General features: G+C 43.6%; 1 protein-coding gene and 1 non-coding gene across 2 annotated transcripts in view; one reads left to right on the forward strand and one right to left on the reverse strand.

Annotated features, from left to right (window-relative positions):
• The window catches only part of LOC124716694, a 213812-nt gene that overhangs the window by 94304 nt on the left and 100704 nt on the right, over positions 1–18804 (reverse strand). The gene's annotated exons all lie outside the window — the stretch shown is intronic.
• Positions 13924–13997, forward strand: Trnap-cgg. Its single transcript has one exon. It is a non-coding gene; the product is annotated as a tRNA-Pro (tRNA).

The following is an 18804-nucleotide window of genomic DNA, read 5'->3' on the forward strand; positions in this document are numbered from 1 at the left end:
GGTCAACTGCTGTTTGTCTACGAGAAATCGGTAGGAAACTTTCCTCATATCAGCACGTTGTAGGTGTCGCCACTGACACCATCTTGTGTGCATGCTCTGAAAAGCTAATTGATTGCATATCACAGCACTTTTTCCTGTCGGTTAAATTTCGCGTCTGTAGCACGTCAACTTCGTGGTGTAGAAATTTTAGTGGCCAGTAGTGTAATATAAACTAAGAGAAATTCATTTGTCTTGAAAAACTGTAAACCCTTTGGAATATTTTTATCACCGCAGAGTGAAACATGCCTCTGATGTGATCTGACGTATTTTTGTAGTTTGGACGAAGAATGTAGTTTCGGCTTTGTTAATGTGAAAATTCAAAACACAGTGCGATAAAGTAAAATGTGACACAACAAATCATCGAAAAGAAAATTCTGCACAGGCATTCTTCAAACTTGTTTAGACCAATTGGACCATGAGAACCTAAAATGTTAAAATTTCAGCTTCAAGTATCAGAGCACTAGACATGAAGAACTGGAGCTAAATGTAAGAGAAAAGATAATTAAAAAGTTTATTGTAAACCTTACCCCTCTCGAATCTTATGAAAAGTCTTCTCCATCGTAGACAGTACCGACAACAAAGAAGGTAGGGTAAAATAACACGATGCAGATCAACTCTGAGAGACAGTGGTCGGCGACGCGGGATCTTGTGATCTGTGACTTCTAGGGCAGTTGTTCGGATGCCCTAATTTTTCACGAAAGCCAGGGCGATTACGACTGAAGAGTTAAAATGACTTGAAGCGTTAAATCTGAATGATAATATCACAGATTGTGTAACAACATTTTAAGGAAGGAATAATTACTGCCATCTGAAATAGAGTAGTCAAAATAAGTGTTACACATTGCCAAAACTTTAAAATTGAGTCCCATGATCCAGAAGCACGTTATGATATGAATACATGGAAGTATAGGAAAAATCAGTCAAGCTTTGCAGAACTTTACAGAACAAAAAATTACCACCAGAGACACAGACATGGAAATCATAAGTATTGACAACAATGAAAACACCTCCTCACCTTAAAAGGAAACTACCACATAAAAAGAAAAAGAAATAACTCATCAATGATCGGACCAACTTGGCAAACCACTCACTCTGTAAACTGACTGACCATTTAAATAACACTAAATAACCACTGGGTCCATTTACAAATACCATCTTGTCCCAGATTCTGAGCTACAATTACCATCACTTCAGGGAACATTTTGTAAAGGTTATTCTTGCTGCAGGGAGACAGAATGAATTGGAGGTTGTAATTAGATTCTGAAAGCTCACAAAAAGAGATTGTTAACTTAAATAGTATCATGTGTGAGTGAGTTCAGGTTAGTTTAATGATTCAAATTGTTGTAACATCTTGGGCATTTAATTACGGAGCACTCCAACTCTGATTGTAAAGAATAAACTGCTCCATATTTGGCTCACATGCCCAGGCCATATTTAGAGCGTGAATGTCTGTGTGAATCGGTGTTTGGAAGGGGCTCCCTGGTATGGATGTGTGATGTGAGTGTTAGTGTTCCATATTAAGAAGGTGAAGTTGGCTACATCATAAATAATCCTCCCTCTATGAGCTGCATTTTTCAGTTGCAGTGATTTTCTTTATAGAGTGCGGCATGTGGAGTCAGTTTGTAAGATTGTTCTTGGGCGATTGACTCACTACCTTGCTCCTAAGTGAGCCAACCGCTCACCAATTACAATCTAAAATGGCGTAGGGGCTATGAGAGGTGGCATGAGCCCCCTCTCATATTTCTATCTTACGATTTTCCTCTCTAATTGCATGCGGTGAAAAGTCGCTATTCCTTCACACGCGGACTTCCCACACAGCGTCTCTCGTCACCCAGGTGGTCCGGTGACAGGCGGGCTCTGCTGATCTTGAAAGGGTTAAGCCGACGGGTGTGAGGGAGTCGAGTAAATGCTTTCCAGACGCCGACATTGCCAAAAGACACGCCCGCAGTGGCCTGAAGTAGCGGCTGGGCTAGAGGTTCCGTTACTTCGCAGAAACTTAGCGAAAACACTTTCTGGCGGGCTACCAGCGAGGCGTGGGAATGACTTGTGTACCCAGGCAGTTGTGGCGGGAAAATTCCCGCGCTTTCTGCAAAATAGTAACTGTGATTGGCTTGCTCAGGGCATAGCTCCGTGACGTAGCAAAATCAGCGCAGAAATTGGCGCCAAGAATCTCCATTGGTGGAATGGTAGTGCTCCGCCAATAGAGTGGAATTTTCCGCCGGTTTTCGAGTTGCTGATTGGAACGTTTAACAATGGCCACTGTCGTGGGGGCGGGGAATGTTCTGTGTTCGGCCTGTACGGGTGCTATGGGGAGTCGGCTCTCACCTTTCGGTCGGAGTAGGTTACAAGACTGAGCTCTCGCTGCTCTGGACAGCCTGCCTTCCGTTGGCTGTCTAATATACTTTTATTTAATTGTAACTGTTTGACGAAGTTGCTGAAGTTTCGACTTCAACGTAACTTTCCGAGTACAGTTGGCAATTGAGCGTTCTGCGTACAAGCGGCCAATGTTGTCTGTCTTGAGCAGTTTTGGCCAAAGTTGACTGTATCTGAGTTACAGTGTGACTTCGCTTGTTAAAATCAATCACTATACCGTCAGTGATTGTGTGGCGAGCCTTCTTCGTCTCCCTCAGCGGCGCATTTGTATTGCTAGGAAGTCTTTAGTCTGGAACAACCAGACCAGGATAATTAGTTTCGGGCTATACTCGCAACATTATCATCACCACGATGGGACGTCGAAGCAACCAGCCATCACCTCCGGTACGCCTGTTCGTGTTCTTGCAGTTAAGAAGACAGTTTGGTAATGTATGTCCGCAGCACCAGCAGATAGGGATTTTCCTAGGTGATAATCAGAGCTAAGCAGAGTGCGCCTGTTTGTCTTTCTCTAACTTTGTTCTGTCTTGGGTGTTCATTGTCTGAATTCTCACTACTGTAGCAGCAATTAATGTTGGGTTGGCTGTGTGTCTCTCTTAAGAGTTGAGTTGCAAGGAATTAGCTCCACATACCACTTCGTCATAAATGTCACAATCTAGTTTAGGGACAACTTCACCTTCACGGCATTTATTTGAGTATCCAATTTGAGCCAATGTGATGTATTGTAAATGTTTCATGTGTTTTTGTTTATTATTTTGAGTTATAATAAATCATATTGTTATTTTGGACAGAACTTTCATTCTGTTAATCAGTAGAGCAACCCTATCATTTCTCACTACATTAATGAAACTTTCCTTTATTTAACTTATTTATCAAATGAAATTATTGCAGGTGCCAAACTCTTTTCTACTCCACTTGCAGGGTCGATTACAGTCAGTTCATGTTTCTTTTTAATCCATGTGCAACAGCAAAAGTCGGAGTTAGAATAGGGGGGGGGGGGCTTAGAGCATCATCTACATATGTAGATTCTAGAAGAATTTAGTGTTAAATACACTGCTAGCCCCGGCACCTCGCAAGACCTTCAAATAATATTTTGGATGTTGATGTGTGACTGTCAAATTTCGCTGCTACGCATATACTGCAATAGTTGAGCAGTCATAGCTTGGGAAGTACACAGTCTAGAAGGCTGTGAATTGCTTTGTTTTTTGCCTACTGCTACGTCTCAAAAGTTGGCATAATGATTAAAGAAATCAGTCATTTGTTTCTGATACTCGTTTCCGTTGAAAGTAGTGTGATTATCGGATATTTTTGTAGTAAGCTAACTTCTACTGCTTTTTATATGTAAATAAAATGACTAGGCGTAAAAGTAACTCCACGAAACGCAAATTTGCGGCTAACAGATATGTGAACCTGCATTCTCTTCTGAAGTACTCGAAAACACGTGTGCTAGGAGTGAAGGACACACTTGGTGTAAATATAGGCAAGCTGTATTTTCTGGTACCCTGCATGAATTTACACATAAACATTCTCTTCCTTTGGCAGTAATGGAGGCAATCAAACCTATTTACAGAGATTTGGCAAATCCTGAGCTACTAAAGAAGTGTTTACATCGGAAGACCCAGAATGTGAATGAGTCCTTCGATAATGTTGTGTGGTGCCGTGTGCCTAAAAATGTATTTGTTGGCCTTATAACTCTAACGTTAGCAGTGTCTGATGCTGTAATAACTTTTAACGGTGGGAACTATGAAAGACTTAAGGTTCTGGAGGAGTTGGGGGGGTAAGATTTAGACTGAACACAGCTGAAGGACTGCGGGAACTGGATGAGCTTCGTGTACGCGAAGCAGAGTCAGCTGCTCAGCAAAGGACAAAAGGAGCGAGAAAGAAAAGGAGGAGGCAAGCACTGGGCTGTAGGGACACTGAAGAAGACACAGACTATGGGCCAGGACAATTCTAGTGCATAAAAGACGCAGAAATGTAAGTCTATATAAGAACTTGTAATAAAAATTTTTAAACCTCAATATCTCTGAACTACATTTTTTACAATTAATGACCCGTTTTCTAAAAAAAAAATACTGATGGTAGAGACATGAAATTTTACCCAACATGCAAAGTATGAGATTCAACACATATGGAACTAGAATAATTAAAATATTCTGAGTTGTTTGGTTTTTATGTTCATTTATTTACAAAATTCTGTCAGAAGATTGAGTGTTTGAGAAAAAAAGAAAAGATAACATGCCCCACAATCCAATTTTGGGAATAATTCTAGTTCATCGTATCTAGAAAGGTACATTCAATAATTATGGAAAATTGTAAGTTGGTGTCTTAAAAAGTTACCAAGATAATGGGTCACAAAATTCGATAATTTAACATTGGCGGCATAGGACATACAATGTCCCCTTAAATAAACTGCAGTAAGCTCAAGACGGATAACAAATGATAACTGGTACATTGGTGTGTTTTTAATGTAGTTCTAGCGGAAACAGTCCCTGTTCTACTGCCACGGGACATATGTGCATTCTGTGGCAACCGTGTCACTTGTAAACACTGCAGGACGTGTGCTGTGTATCATCACGAGAGATGTATTGCACCATGGTACTTTGGAGAACGATAATGTACGACTAGAGATACCGCATAGTCACTGCAAAGGGGTAGCGAATGAGACTCGCAGACGTCGCAGTGGAAATGGAAGTGAGTGGCGTCATTGGCCGGGAGGCCCCTTCCGGGGCAGGTCCAGTCACCTTCGTGCAGGTCTTATTACATTCGACGGCACATTGGGCGACCTGCGCGCCGGATGGGGCTGAAATGATGATGAAGATAGCACAACACCCAGTCCCTGAGCGGAGAAAATCCCCGACCCAGCCGGGAATCGAACTCGGGCCCGTAGGACGGCAATCCGTCACGCTGACCACTCAGCTATTGGGGCAGACGTTGCAGTGAATATCGCTGTGAGTCAAAGTAATGTCTCTAGAATCTCGAGCAAGTTTCTAGCGAGAGGATCAGTTCAGGAACGCCACAGTGGAGGGATGGAGCAATATCCCATAGGCTTGTCTGGAAAATTCAGTAAGGAGTATGCCTACGCGCATTCAGTAGTGTCTCCATTTACGAAGAGGGCCAGTGCTTCATAAACAATGTGTTATGCAAGACGACAGTGAGAAGAAACTGTAGTGTCTTCAGTGGAATCTTTTTTGTTCTTTTTCTGTTTACGTTTATCAAGTAAATTTGTTTATCTTTTCTAATTTCGTTTTCTTGTGACTGTATCTGACAGAAGAAAACCTACATCTAGTATTGATAATAAAGCAATATGCGACATTCATTTTGACCTCTGTAGAATGAATACTGTATGGTGTCTGTTAAACTGGATGTGACTTCGCCAGCAGCAGTGGACATTCAAGTTCCAATTGAGATTCCCCTGAGTGAAGGTGCCCTCTACGCAAAGTCAGTGCCCGAAAGGAATACTGCTGCGCGATCTGACTGTCCTCGGCAATGATATGCATACGTAGTTCAACATAATCTTTTTGTTATCTGAATGATCTACTAGTCCAGTGATTGTGACCTAGGAATGTAACGTTTTCATGGCACGTAATGACGGGACGACAAAACAGCTACATGCGAGAAACTGCCGAGACAAACTTATTTTTCGTAATAATTTTTAATGATAAGACTGGCTTATTTCTGAATATTTGTTTAGATGCAGAGTGAAACATTAATTGAATTAGCTACAGAAAATTTAGCTCAGTTACTTCCGTATAGGTATACATGCAAGACCTTAAAGTTGCTCCCATTTATAATCTCACTAAATTGCACTTCATTTGACTGAATATATGAATAATACAGATTTGAAATTAAGGTATAAGGTTTGGTTTAACACTGAATTAGTATTGTGCTTCATTCATAAGGAGTACCGTTACGTAAAATATCGGCTGTCTTTATGTAACACTTATGTTCGATATCGATTGTATTTGTTTCATGTGACTTACATATTTTACTATATATCATGTAATATCTGTGCTACCATGCTCTTTGCTTCACACCTATGAAAATAATTGCTATTATTTTATGTAGAGTTGTATAACAATAATTAATTTCTGTATGCAATTTTCGAAAGCATGTTATTTTATAGTGCTAACATGTTAAAGAAGTGTGTGTCCAACTGGTTCATGCATAGAACACGTAGGATAATACTAAATTAAAAACCTGGTGGGAAGTCCCCACAAAACGAAAAACCGAAGGTGAGAACCTGAAAGGTAGTTAAGCGGAAAGTACCGCAGTAAGTCTCTGTGACACATTGCCGGCGGCTAGCATTCAAACAATTAACAACTTCAGTGTTGCAGGAGGCAAGGGTAGCAGGAAACTTGGCTGACGATACCCCGGATAGGGATACATATTGGCCATTAGATCAGGACATTTATTGGTTTACTCTGAATCATAAAATACTGGCGCCACGAAGACAATTCACAGAGCAATGATACATCAAGAGACATGGTAACGTAGGACAATTTCATAACTGTGCTCTAGAAGATCACCACAGCCTCCACCCTCAAATGGTTCAAATGGCTCTGAGCACTATGAGACTCAACTTCTGAGGTCATCAGTCCCCTAGAACTTAGAACTACTTAAACCTAACCAACCTAAGGACATCAAACACATCCATGACCGAGGCAGGATTCGAACCTGCGACCGTAGCAGCAGCGCGGTTTCGGACTGAAGCACCTAGAACCGCTCGGCCACCGCGGCCGACGCCTCCATCTTAGTACAAGTAAAGCTTAGTATTGTATGTAATTGTATGGACCAGTAAGTTGCTTAATGTGCAAATAATAGGGGATCTCAGTCCAACTTTGTGTAGAGGACACTGATTTATTCTTCACTCATTTACCTGGATGGGTTCTTTTCCCTAGTGATGCAATAAATCAGAGCACACGAATTTTAAATAATTGCAGAATCGTTACTGTTTTAAAACTGTTTATTAGCTTTAAAACTGTTTATTAACTTTCGAGGAGTAATAATTTACGCAAACATTTTGTTTGTCTTTGTATGAAATGTTTCACGTGATCAGTGAAGTGAATCGTTAAAGTACATATAAAAAAGTTTTGCATCACCTCAGTTCCGAGAGCTCCGCACCTGTACAGAAAATTGGAATAGAGATCAACATAAACATCATTTCCGACCTTTTTATTACACATTGCGTGTTGTACCACCAAACAGCGAGACCTTCGGTGGTGGTGGTCTAGATTGCTGTACACACCCGTACCTCAAATACCCAGAAGCACGTCCTCTTGCATTGATGCATGCCTGTATTCGTCGCGGCATACTATCCACAAGTTCATCAAGGTACTGTTGGTCCAGGTTGTCCCACATCTCAATGGCGATTCGGCGTAGATCCCTCAGAGTGGTTGGTGGGTCACGTCTTCAATTGACAGCCCTTTTAAATCTATCCCCGGCATGTTCGATATTCATGTCTGGAGAACATGCTGGCCATTCGAGTCGAGCGACGTCGTTATCCTGAAGCAAGTCATAAACAAGATGTGCACCATGGGGGCGCGAATTGTCGTCCATGAAGACGAATGCCTCGCCAATATGCTGCCGATATGGTTGCACTACCGGTCGGAGAATGGCATTCACGTATCGTACAGCTGTTACGGCGCCTTCCATGACCACCTACGGCGTACGTCGGCCCCACATACTGCCACCCCAAACCATCAGGGAACCTCCAACTTGCTGCACTCGCTTGACAGTGTGTCTAAGGCGTTCAGCCTGACTGGGTTGCCTCCAAACACGTCTCTGACGATTGTCTGGTTGAAGGCATATGCGACACTCATCGATGAAGAGAATGTGATGCCAATCCTGAGCAGTCCATTCGGCATGTTGTTGGGACCATCTGTACCGCGTTGCATGGTGTCGTGGTTGTAAAGTTAGACGTCGGGAGTGAAGTTGCGCGTCATGCAGCCTATTTCGCACAGTTTGAGTCGTAACACGACGTCCTGTGGCTGCACTAAAAGCATTATTCAACACGGTGGCGATGCTGTCAGGGTTCCTCAGAGCCATAGCAGCAGTAGCCGTTGGGCGGCCTGAGCGAGGCATGTCATCGACAGTTCCTGTCTCTCTGTATCTCGTCCATGTCCGAACAACAACAGTTTGGTTCACTGCGAGACACCTGGACACTTACCTTATTGAGAGCCCTTCCTGGCACAAAGTAACAACGCAGACGCTATCGAACCGCAGTATTGACCGTTTAGGCATGGTTGAACTACAGACAACACGAGCCGTGTACCTCCTTCCTGGTGGAATGACTGGAACTGATCGGCTGTCGGACCCCCTCCGTCTAATAGGCGCTGCTCATGCATGGTTGTTTACATCATGGGGCGAGTTTAGTGTCATCTCTGAACAGTCAAAGTGACTGTGCCTGTGATACAATATCCACAGTCAACGTCTATCTTCAGGAGCTCTGGGAACTGGGGTGATGCTGATTTGCATGTTTGTAGTAGGGCTTTCAATCTTATATTCCTTTTTTTGTATGAATCTTTATTGAGTCTAGAAAGAAATGTTTGACAGTAGTCCAGTATTTCTTCCAGTGGAAGAATTTAAGAAGTGTGATAATCATTTTGGAAACATTTGTACTCTTGTTAACATGACTGGCAACATCTTATCAAAACCATAACAGATTCAGGGCCGCCATGTTTCACTTGTGCTCGACATTATGCAGAAACTTAAGCTCTGCCCTCGTAAATCAGTAATAATCATACCAATCAGCGTATTAGTTTGGTAATAATATCCATATTACAGCCTTTTAATTTAAAGAGTTAAAGGCCTATCGTGTCCAATTTAGCTGCACTTCTGCCAGAACTGTGTAATGAATATCATCTTCCTCGCTTTGGAACATACAGTGTACGTTAGTGAGAGATAGTTTGTTGCTAAAACATCCTAAGCTATAACTGTGCCGCTCAGGCTAGTTACTTTAGCATTACTTGCTAGATTATATTGTTATTTCGCGTCCAATTTACAAAACAGCTTTCAGATCCAAGTAAATTTTCATACAGCGAGTACTTTTCCATTTAACGGTATATTTACTTGGAATTATTTTGCCTAATTAGGCTAGCGACATCCTTTGATTTATATGACTACAGTATTACTTTACAAACACAATAACATTGGTTCAAAAATGGTTCAAATGGCTCTGAGCACTATGGGACTTAACATCTGTGGTCATCAGTCCCCTAGAACTTGGAACTACTTAAACCTAACTAACCTAAGGACATCACACACATACATGCCCGAGGCAGGATTCGAACCTGCGACCGTAGCGGTCACGCGGTTCCAGACTGAAGCGCCTAGAACCGGACGGCCACACCGGCTGGCCATTGGTTCAATTCTCGCTGACTTCAGGAAGAATATAATAATTCCAATCCCAAAGAAAGCAAGTGTTGACAGATGTGAAAATTACCGAACTATCAGTTTAATAAGTCACGGCTGCAAAATACTAACGCGAATTCTTTACAGACTAATGGAAAAACTAGTAGAAGCCGACCTCGGGGAAGATCAGTATGGATTTCGTAGAAATATTGGAACACGTGAGACAATACTGACCCTACGACTTATCTTAGAAGCCAGATTAAGGAAAGGAAAACCCACGTTTCTACCATTTGTAGACTTAGAGAAAGCTTTTGACAATGTTGACTGGAATACTCTCTTTCAAATTCTGAAGGTAGCAGGGGTAGAGTACAGGGAGCGAAAGGCTATTTACAATTTGTACAGAAACCAGATGGCAGTTATAAGAGTTGAGGAACATGAAAGGGAAGCAGTGGTTGGGAAGGGAGTGAGACAGGGTTGTAGTCTCTCCCCGATGTTATTCAATCTGTATACTGAGCAAGCAGTAAAAGAAACAAAAGAAAAATTCGGAGTAGGTATTAAAATCCAGGGAGAAGAAATAAAAACTTTGAGGTTCGCCGATGACATTGTAATTCTGTCAGAGTCAGCGAAGGACTTGGAAGAGCAGTTGAACGGAATGGACAGTGTCTTGAAAGGAGGGTATAAGATGAACATCAACGAAAGCAAAACGAGGATAATGGAATGTAGTCAAATTAAATCGGGTGATGCTGAGGGAATTAGATTAGGAAATGAGACACTTAAAGTAGTAAAGGAGTTTTGCTATCTGGGGAGCAAAATAAGTGATGATGGTCGAAGTAGAGAGGATATAAAATGTAGACTGGCAATGGCCAGGAAAGGGTTTCTTAAGAAGAGAAATTTGTTAACATCGAATATTGATTTAAGTGTCAGGAAGTCGTTTCTGAAAGTATTTGTATGGAGTGTAGCCATGTATGGAAGTGAAACGTGGACGATAAATAGTTTGGAGAAGAAGAGAATAGAAGCTTTCGAAATGTGGTGCTACAGAAGAATGCTGAAGATTAGATGGGTAGATCACATAACTAATGAGGAGGTATTGAATAGAATTGGGAAGAAGAGGAGTTTGTCTCACAACCTGACTAGAAGAAGGGATCGGTTGTTAGGACATGTTCTGAGGCATCAAGGGATCACCAATTTAGTACTGGAGTGCAGCGTGGAGGGTAAAAATCGTAGAGGAAGACCCAGAGATGAATACACTAAGCAGATTCAGAAGGATGTAGGTTGCAGTAGTTACTGGGAGATGAAAAAGCTTACACAGGATAGAGTAGCATGGAGAGCTGCATCAAACCAGTCTCAGGACTGAAGACCACAACAACAACAACGACAACGAAAACTACTGCTCCCATTGAAAACATAATGTTTTAGGTAACGTAATACAGCCCAACATTTTCCATTAGCACACGATCAATGTCCAACTTTAAATCACTTTCGAAGGAGTAATATTATTTGGTGATTTGCTCTCGTGGAATGTTTGAAATGAGTAGTAGCAGCCATGGGCAGGTGGCAGCACTGCAAGTTCGTGACAGCGAGTAAACAGTCCGCCGGTTCAGTAATCATGGATCAGTGGAACGGACGACAGCGTGCGTTAGCCATAAAAATGTTTTATGAAAATAATGATTGCTTGGTAGCGGCGCAGAGGGAGTTTCGAAGTTTTTATAATTTAGGACGTCATGATGCCGTTTCGTCGAAATGTTGGATTAATAACATTAAAGCGGTGGCTCTGCCCTCAAGAAGAAACCAATAGGTCGACTAAGAAGTGTACGTTCTCCAGCGAACTTTGATGTTGTACGCGAGTCTGCCTTACGGAGCCCACGGCGCTCAATTCGTAAGCAAGCAGCAGTGGTTGGAATGTCCCGGGAGAGTCTTCGCAGAATTCTTCATCTTGATTCAAAATTTCATCCGTAAAAACTACAGATGGTGCAACAATTTAAGAACGACGATTACCGGTTACGATTAGGAGACTGTCAACAAATGATAACAAAAATAAACAATGACGATGAATTTCTAAACAAATTGTGGATGTCAGATGAGGCACATTTTCATCTCACAGGTTATGTGAATAAAGAGAACTACAGTTACTGGGCAAACACAAATTCTGTTGACGTTCATGAGTTCCCTTTACACGCTAGTAAAGTGACAGTATGGTGTGGTTTCTCGTCACATGGGATTATCGGACCGTATTTTTTCGCAAATGAAGATGGGAACACAGTAACTGTCAATGCCGATTGTTACGTGGATATGTTACGAACTTTCGTTACACTTGCATTGAACAACTTTCCAAAGGTTCAAGAAGCCTGGTTTCAACAGGACGGAGCGACATCACACACTGGACGGCAATCAGTGGTATATGTGCGAGAATTGTTCGGCAACCGTGTGACCTCACGATTCGGTAACATTCCCTGGCCCCCTAGATCGACAAATTTATCCTTTTGTGAATTTTTTCTCTTGTGGGGCTACCTCAAGAACAAAGTCTATAAGACTCGACCAAGAACCCTGGGTGAGATAAAACAGAGAATTCGGGATGCAATTCACAGTATCCCAGCTGAGATGTTGCAGCGGTCAATGAGGAATCTCAACAGCAGATTTCACGAATGTATTCGTACACGAGGACGCCATCTAAAGGACGTAATTATTAAAAAAATGATAAATGCCATCAATGTTTCATAAATGGCAAAGTTGTGAGGTTTCAATTACTATGAATGCAATTTCTTTCCTTCATCACTTCTAGTTTTATTGGATCGTGGAAATGTTCCCTTTTTTCTGCGTCACCGTGTACTTAGCACTCCCATACAAAATTCAGTACTTCAGAGTACATTTGAAATACATGTACCATACACAACCTATGTGAAGAATGGCATACCGGCTTGTTAAACCTCGTCACAAATCAGACAGAATAGAATGAAGTCTGTCCCAATTTGATCGCAAACGCAAGTACCACTCCGCTACTCATCCAGTACAATTTCCTAGCCAAGCACATTGTTGCAATACACATTGATCAGCCAGAACTTTATGTCCACTGACCTAATATCGAAATAAAGCCGTCCAGGCGATAGCAGAGAACCCTGACGAGGAATGGCTGCAAGTCAGACACCAGCACGATTCAAGTAGTACCAGTGAGCGTGCTGTGCGGGTGCAGAATCGGGATGGCGCGCCATCTGTCAGAGTTTGAACGAGGGAAGACTGTGATGGCCCGGAGGGTCGGCATGAACATTTGACTACGAACTGTGGTGGCACTAACATCAGACTTTAATGTTGGACAGAGTACAAGTGTGTCGGAACACATAACGCACCGAATACTCCCGACGATGGGCCGCCATAGAGGCCATAGAGCTATTACAGCGTGGAAGTAGCACTCTAACGTACAGGAGGAAAGTGACAATCATGCTGATGCTTATGTCCAGCATTTTACGATTGGTGCTGCTCCTGGTGATTTGTGGTCAGTGGTGTAATGGAGCAGCAGTGGGTCTTCTTGGCTATTTAGATTCAATAGCTACATCTGTGTTCACTCAGCTCCAGCTCCCACCGGTCGTGAATCCCAGCAAATCGCTATAGCCCAACAGTGTCGCATCCCTCCAACAGCTTACATCTAAATACACATTCAGCAAAACACTGTACGGTGGGTGACTATGCTGTAGCAGTATTATTGATTTTTTCTTTTCTCTCATGCGCGTAATGATAGAGTAAAAGAATGAATGTCTGTATGTTAGAAGAAGACTGTGTGCCGGACCGAGACTCGAACTCGGGACCTTTGCCTTCCGCGGACAAGGCTCTACTAACTGAGCTACCCAAGCACGACCCACGACCCGTCCCCACAGCTGTAACTCCGCCAGTACCTCGTCTCCTACCTTCCAAAGGTCCCAAATTCATGTCTCGGTCCAGCACAAGTCACAGTCCGGCACACAGTTTTAATCTGCCAGGAAGTTCCATATCAGCGCACAGTTCAAATCTCATTCTGGAAACATCCCCAAGGCTGTGGAAAAGCCATGTCTCCACAATATCCTTTCTTCCAGGAGTGCTGGTTCTGCAAGGTTCGCAGGAGAACTTCTGTGAAGTTTGGAAGGTAGGAGACGAGGTACTGGCAGAAGTAAAGCTGTGAGGACGGGGCGTGGGTCGTGCTTGGGTAGCTCAGTTGGTAGAGCCTTGTCCGCGGAAGGCAAAGGTCCCGAGTTCGAATCTCGGTCCAGCACACAGTCTTCTTCTGCCAGGAAGTTTCGTATCAGCGCACACTCCGCTGCAGAGTGAAAATCTCATTCACGCCAGATATATGGTTTTTATGGCCAAGGAAGTCTTACTGGTGTACCTTTAATATACCGGGACTCCACAAAGAAATGCAGAAGCATAATATTTACAATTCAGCGATGCTGTATGATTGTCTATAAATACAGGGCTGTTACAAATGATTGAAGCGATTTCACAGCTCTACAATAACTTTATTATTTGAGATATTTTCACAATGCTTTGCACACACATACAAAAACTCAAAAAGTTTTTTTAGGCATTCACAAATGTTCGATATGTGCCCCTTTAGTGATTCGGCAGACATCAAGCCGATAATCAAGTTCCTCCCACACTCAGCGCAGCATGTCCCCATCAATGAGTTTGAAAGCATCGTTGATGCGAGCTCGCAGTTCTGGCACGTTTCTTGGTAGAGGAGGTTTAAACACTGAATCTTTCACATAACCCCACAGAAAGAAATCGCATGGGGTTAAGTCGGGAGAGCGTGGAGGCCATGACATGAATTGCTGATCATGATCTTAACCACAACCGATCCATCGGTTTTCCAATCTCCTGTTTAAGAAATGCCGAACGTCATGATGGAAGTGCGGTGTAGCACCATCCTATTGAAAGATGAAGTTGGCGCTGTCGGTCTCCAGTTGTGGCATGAGCCAATTTTCCAGCATGTCCAGATACACGTGTCCCGTAACGTTTTTTTCGCAGAAGAAAAAGGGGCCGTAAACTTTAAACCGCGAGATTGCACAAAACACGTTAACTTTTGGTGAATTGCGAATTTGCTGCATGAATGCGTGAGGATTCTCTACCGCCCAGATTCGCACATTGTGTCTGTTCACTTCATCATTAAGAAAAAATGTTGCTTCATCACTGAAAACAAATTTCGCATTGAACGCATCCTCTTCCATGAGCCGTTGCAACCGCGCCGAAATTTCAAAGCGTTTGACTTTGTCATCGTGTGTCAGGGCTTGTAGCAATTGTAAACGCTAAGGCTTCTGCTTTAGCCTTTTCCGTAAGATTTTCCAAACCGTCGGATGTGGTACGTTTAGCTTCCTGCTTGCTTTATTCGTCGACTTCCGCGGGCTACGCGTGAAACTTGCCCGCACGCGTTCAACCGTTTCTTCGCTCACTGCAGGCCGACCAGTTGATTTCCCCTTACAGAGGCATCCAGAAGCTTTAAACTGCGCATACCATCGCCGAATGGAGTTAGCAGTTGGTGGATCTTTGTTGAACTTCGTCCTGAAGTGTCGTTGCACTGTTATGACTGACTGATGTGAGTGCATTTCACGCACGACGTACGCTTTCTCGGCTCCTGTCGCCATTTTGTCTCACTGCGCTCTCGAGCGCTCTGGCGGCAGAAACCTGAAGTGCGGCTTCAGCCGAGCAAAACTTTTTTTTCTACGTATCTGTAGTGTGACGTGACCATATGTCAATGAATGGAGCTACAGTGAATTTACGAAATCGCTTCAATCATTTGTAATAGCCCTGTATGTTCCTGTACGTATATTACTCTCCTTTATCGTATTTATATGTTTACTACGCTACAAACACGACACCGTAATGGTGTCAGAGTCTTTGTTGACAGCACAGTTTCGTGAGAATTATATCACCTTTTTTCGAATGGGGCATATCTCCACAATACGGATTTAGTAGTATCACAGAGCGTCCAACACATTAAGCATTGAATCATTTACATTGGTGTAACAGGCTCACACCTCCAAGCGTAATTCAGAGCTACTGCAAGAGTAGGGGGAGATTCGGGATTTAATCAGAGCGCTGTTCATTTTTCCCCCCGAAGAGCTATTCGATAGTGGACCAACCCGTACTCCGTCTAGAGCAGAGTATATTCACTTGGGTAGACCCGTTGTGCGTAGTAGTAGTTATTTATTTACAAGCAAACCCACTACTTACACACTTATCCGATTATCGTACATCGAGACCCAATTAACCAACAAGTAGCAACGGCAGTCATCTTAGAGTCTCTTAAACCTCGATCCGAACTGTAGTGACACAGTAGCTAGGTGACATGCCGACGGCAACTTCGGACACTCGCCTCCTACACTGTAACTTCGTAGTGAGTAGATTACAGGCACTTCAAAATCCATGCAAATGAATTGGAGCCTGAGATATTCTTCTGCTTTAGCTCACCACCCTGTTAGTTCTTAGTGCTTAGGTTGCTGCCCTTAAGATTCTAGCAGAAAATTGGAGCTCGGCATATGCATTTTCTTCAGATCGCTCCAGATGCTTACTACTAGGCATTTTACTGCAATTAACGCTCCTGATGACAGTGTAAGGGAATGCTGGTCCTTTTAATGTGCTATAGATTTAGTTAAGTTTATAACAACTACGAGTCCCACCATACACAAAAGTATGCGCACACCAGACTGAAAATGACTTACAAGTTCGGTAATGCTGGAATTCAGTACGCTGTTGGCCTATCCTTAGCCTTGATGACAGCTTCCACTCTCGCAGCCATACGTTCAATGAGGTGCTGGAAGGTTTCTTGGGGATTGGCCGCCCATTCTTCAAGGAGTGCTGCGCTGAGGAGAGGTATCGATGTCGGTCGGTGAGGCCTGGCACGAAGTCGGCGTTCCAAAACGTCGCAAAGGTGTTCTATGTGATTCAGATCGGGACTCTGTGCAGGCCAGTACATTAAAGGGATGTTATTGTCGTGTAACCACTCCGCCACAGGCCGAGCGTTATGAGCAGGTCCTCGATTCTGTTGTAAGATGCAGTCGCCATCCCCGAATTGTTCTGCAACGGTGGGAAGCAAGAGGGTGCTTAAAACAATGTAGACCTTTGCTGTTATAGTGCCACGCAAAACAACAAGGTGTGCAAGCCCCTCCATGAAAAACACGATCACACCATAACACCACCGTCACCGAATTTTACAGTTGGCACTACACACTCTGGCTGATGACTTTCACCGGGCATTCGCCATACCCACACTCTACCATCGGATCGCCACATTATGTACCGTCGTTCGTCACTCCACACAACGTTTTTCCACTGTTCAGTTCCCGAATGTTTACGCTCCTTACACCAAGCGGGGCGTCGTTTTGCATTTACCGGCGTGATGTGTGGCACATGATCAGCCACTCGACCATGAAATCCCATTTTTCTCACCTTCCGGCTAACTGTAATAGTACTGGCAGTGGATCCTGATGCAGTTTGGAACTGCTGTGTGATGGTCTGGACAGATGTCTGCCTCTTATACATTACGACCCTCTTCAACTGTCGGCGGTCTCTGTCAGTCAACAGACGAGGTCGGCCTGTAATGTTTTGTACTGTACGTGTCCCTTCACGTTTCCACTTCGCCATCACATCGGAAACAGTGGACCTAGGAATATCTGGAGTGTGGAAATCTCGCGTACAGAGGTATGACACAAATGACACTCAATCTCGTCACCATGTGTCGAAGTCTGTGAGTTCCACGAAGCGTCTCATTCTGCTCTCTCACGATGTCTAATGGCTACTGAGGTCGCTGACATGGAGTACCTGGCAGTAGGTGGCAGCACAATGCTCCTAATATGAAAAACGTATGTTTTTGGGGGTGTCCGAACACTTTTGATCACATAATGTAGGTCTTCCCGCCTGCCCGCCTGCTCATCACCTGGGAACATCCTGCATATAAAACAAATACGTCTCATGTCGCTATGCAGTACGTGGTGGAGGGTACATCGTATCAGTATTATCGAATGCCCCCCATCTCAACATCAAGAGGTATGGAGTAAGAAATGGTTGTCTGTATGCTTCCATACATACCATAATCGACAATTATGTTTCCGAGAGAAACAAGTCGTCTTTCCCAGAGATTCGTTTTTATTCTTTCTTCCGTTACATATTCGAATAGAGTATGCCAACCTATACGATCCTAGCAGCATCAACTTGATGCTTTTGCTTCGCAGGTCAACCACGTAACACGAACTGATGTGGGCTCACAAGACTGGTGGACAGCAACTATCTGGTGTTGAGTTGCCGAATCGATGTTACTGTTCACCGGTAGCTATTAGTAAACCATAAACGGGTCCATGTTTGGACAGCAGCTCACAATGACATCAAAGTTATAGTGGAAATTGAGGATGTGTAGTGAGGATCGAATACGTGGAAGAATCTGTGTGGCAAACTGACATATACAGCCGGCCGCTGTGGCCGTGCGGTTCTAGGCGCTGCAGTCCGGAACCGCGGGACTGCTACGGTCGCAGGTTCGAATCCTGCCTTGGGCATGGATGTGTGTGATGTCCTTAGGTTAGTTAGGTTTAAGTAGTTCTAAGTTCTAGGGCACTGATGACCCAAGAAGTTAAGCCCCATAGTGCTCAGAGCCATTTGAACCATTTGACACATACACTGAAGAGCCCAACAAACTGGTACACCTGCCTAATATCGTGTATGGACCCCGCCATCTCGCAGAAATGCCGCAAAATAACGTGTCATGGACACGAATAATGTCTGAAGTTGTGTTGGAGGGAACGGACACCATGAATACTGCAGGGCTGTACATAAATCCGTAAGACTACGAGGCGGTGAAGATCTCTTCTGAACAACACGTTGCAAGGCATCACAGATATGCTCAGTAATGTTCATGTCCGGGGAGTTGGTGGCCAGCGGACGTTTCTGGAGGCACTTTGTAGCTACTCTGGACGTGTGGAGTGCCGTATTGTCCTGCTGGAATTACGCATTTCCGTCGGAATGCACAATGGACACGAATGATGCATGTCGTATTTAGACGTATCGGGGGTCCCATATCACTCCAACTGCACACGC

This window comes from Schistocerca piceifrons, chromosome 9 (assembly GCF_021461385.2).
Source record: "Schistocerca piceifrons isolate TAMUIC-IGC-003096 chromosome 9, iqSchPice1.1, whole genome shotgun sequence".
NCBI lineage: Eukaryota > Metazoa > Arthropoda > Insecta > Orthoptera > Acrididae > Schistocerca > Schistocerca piceifrons.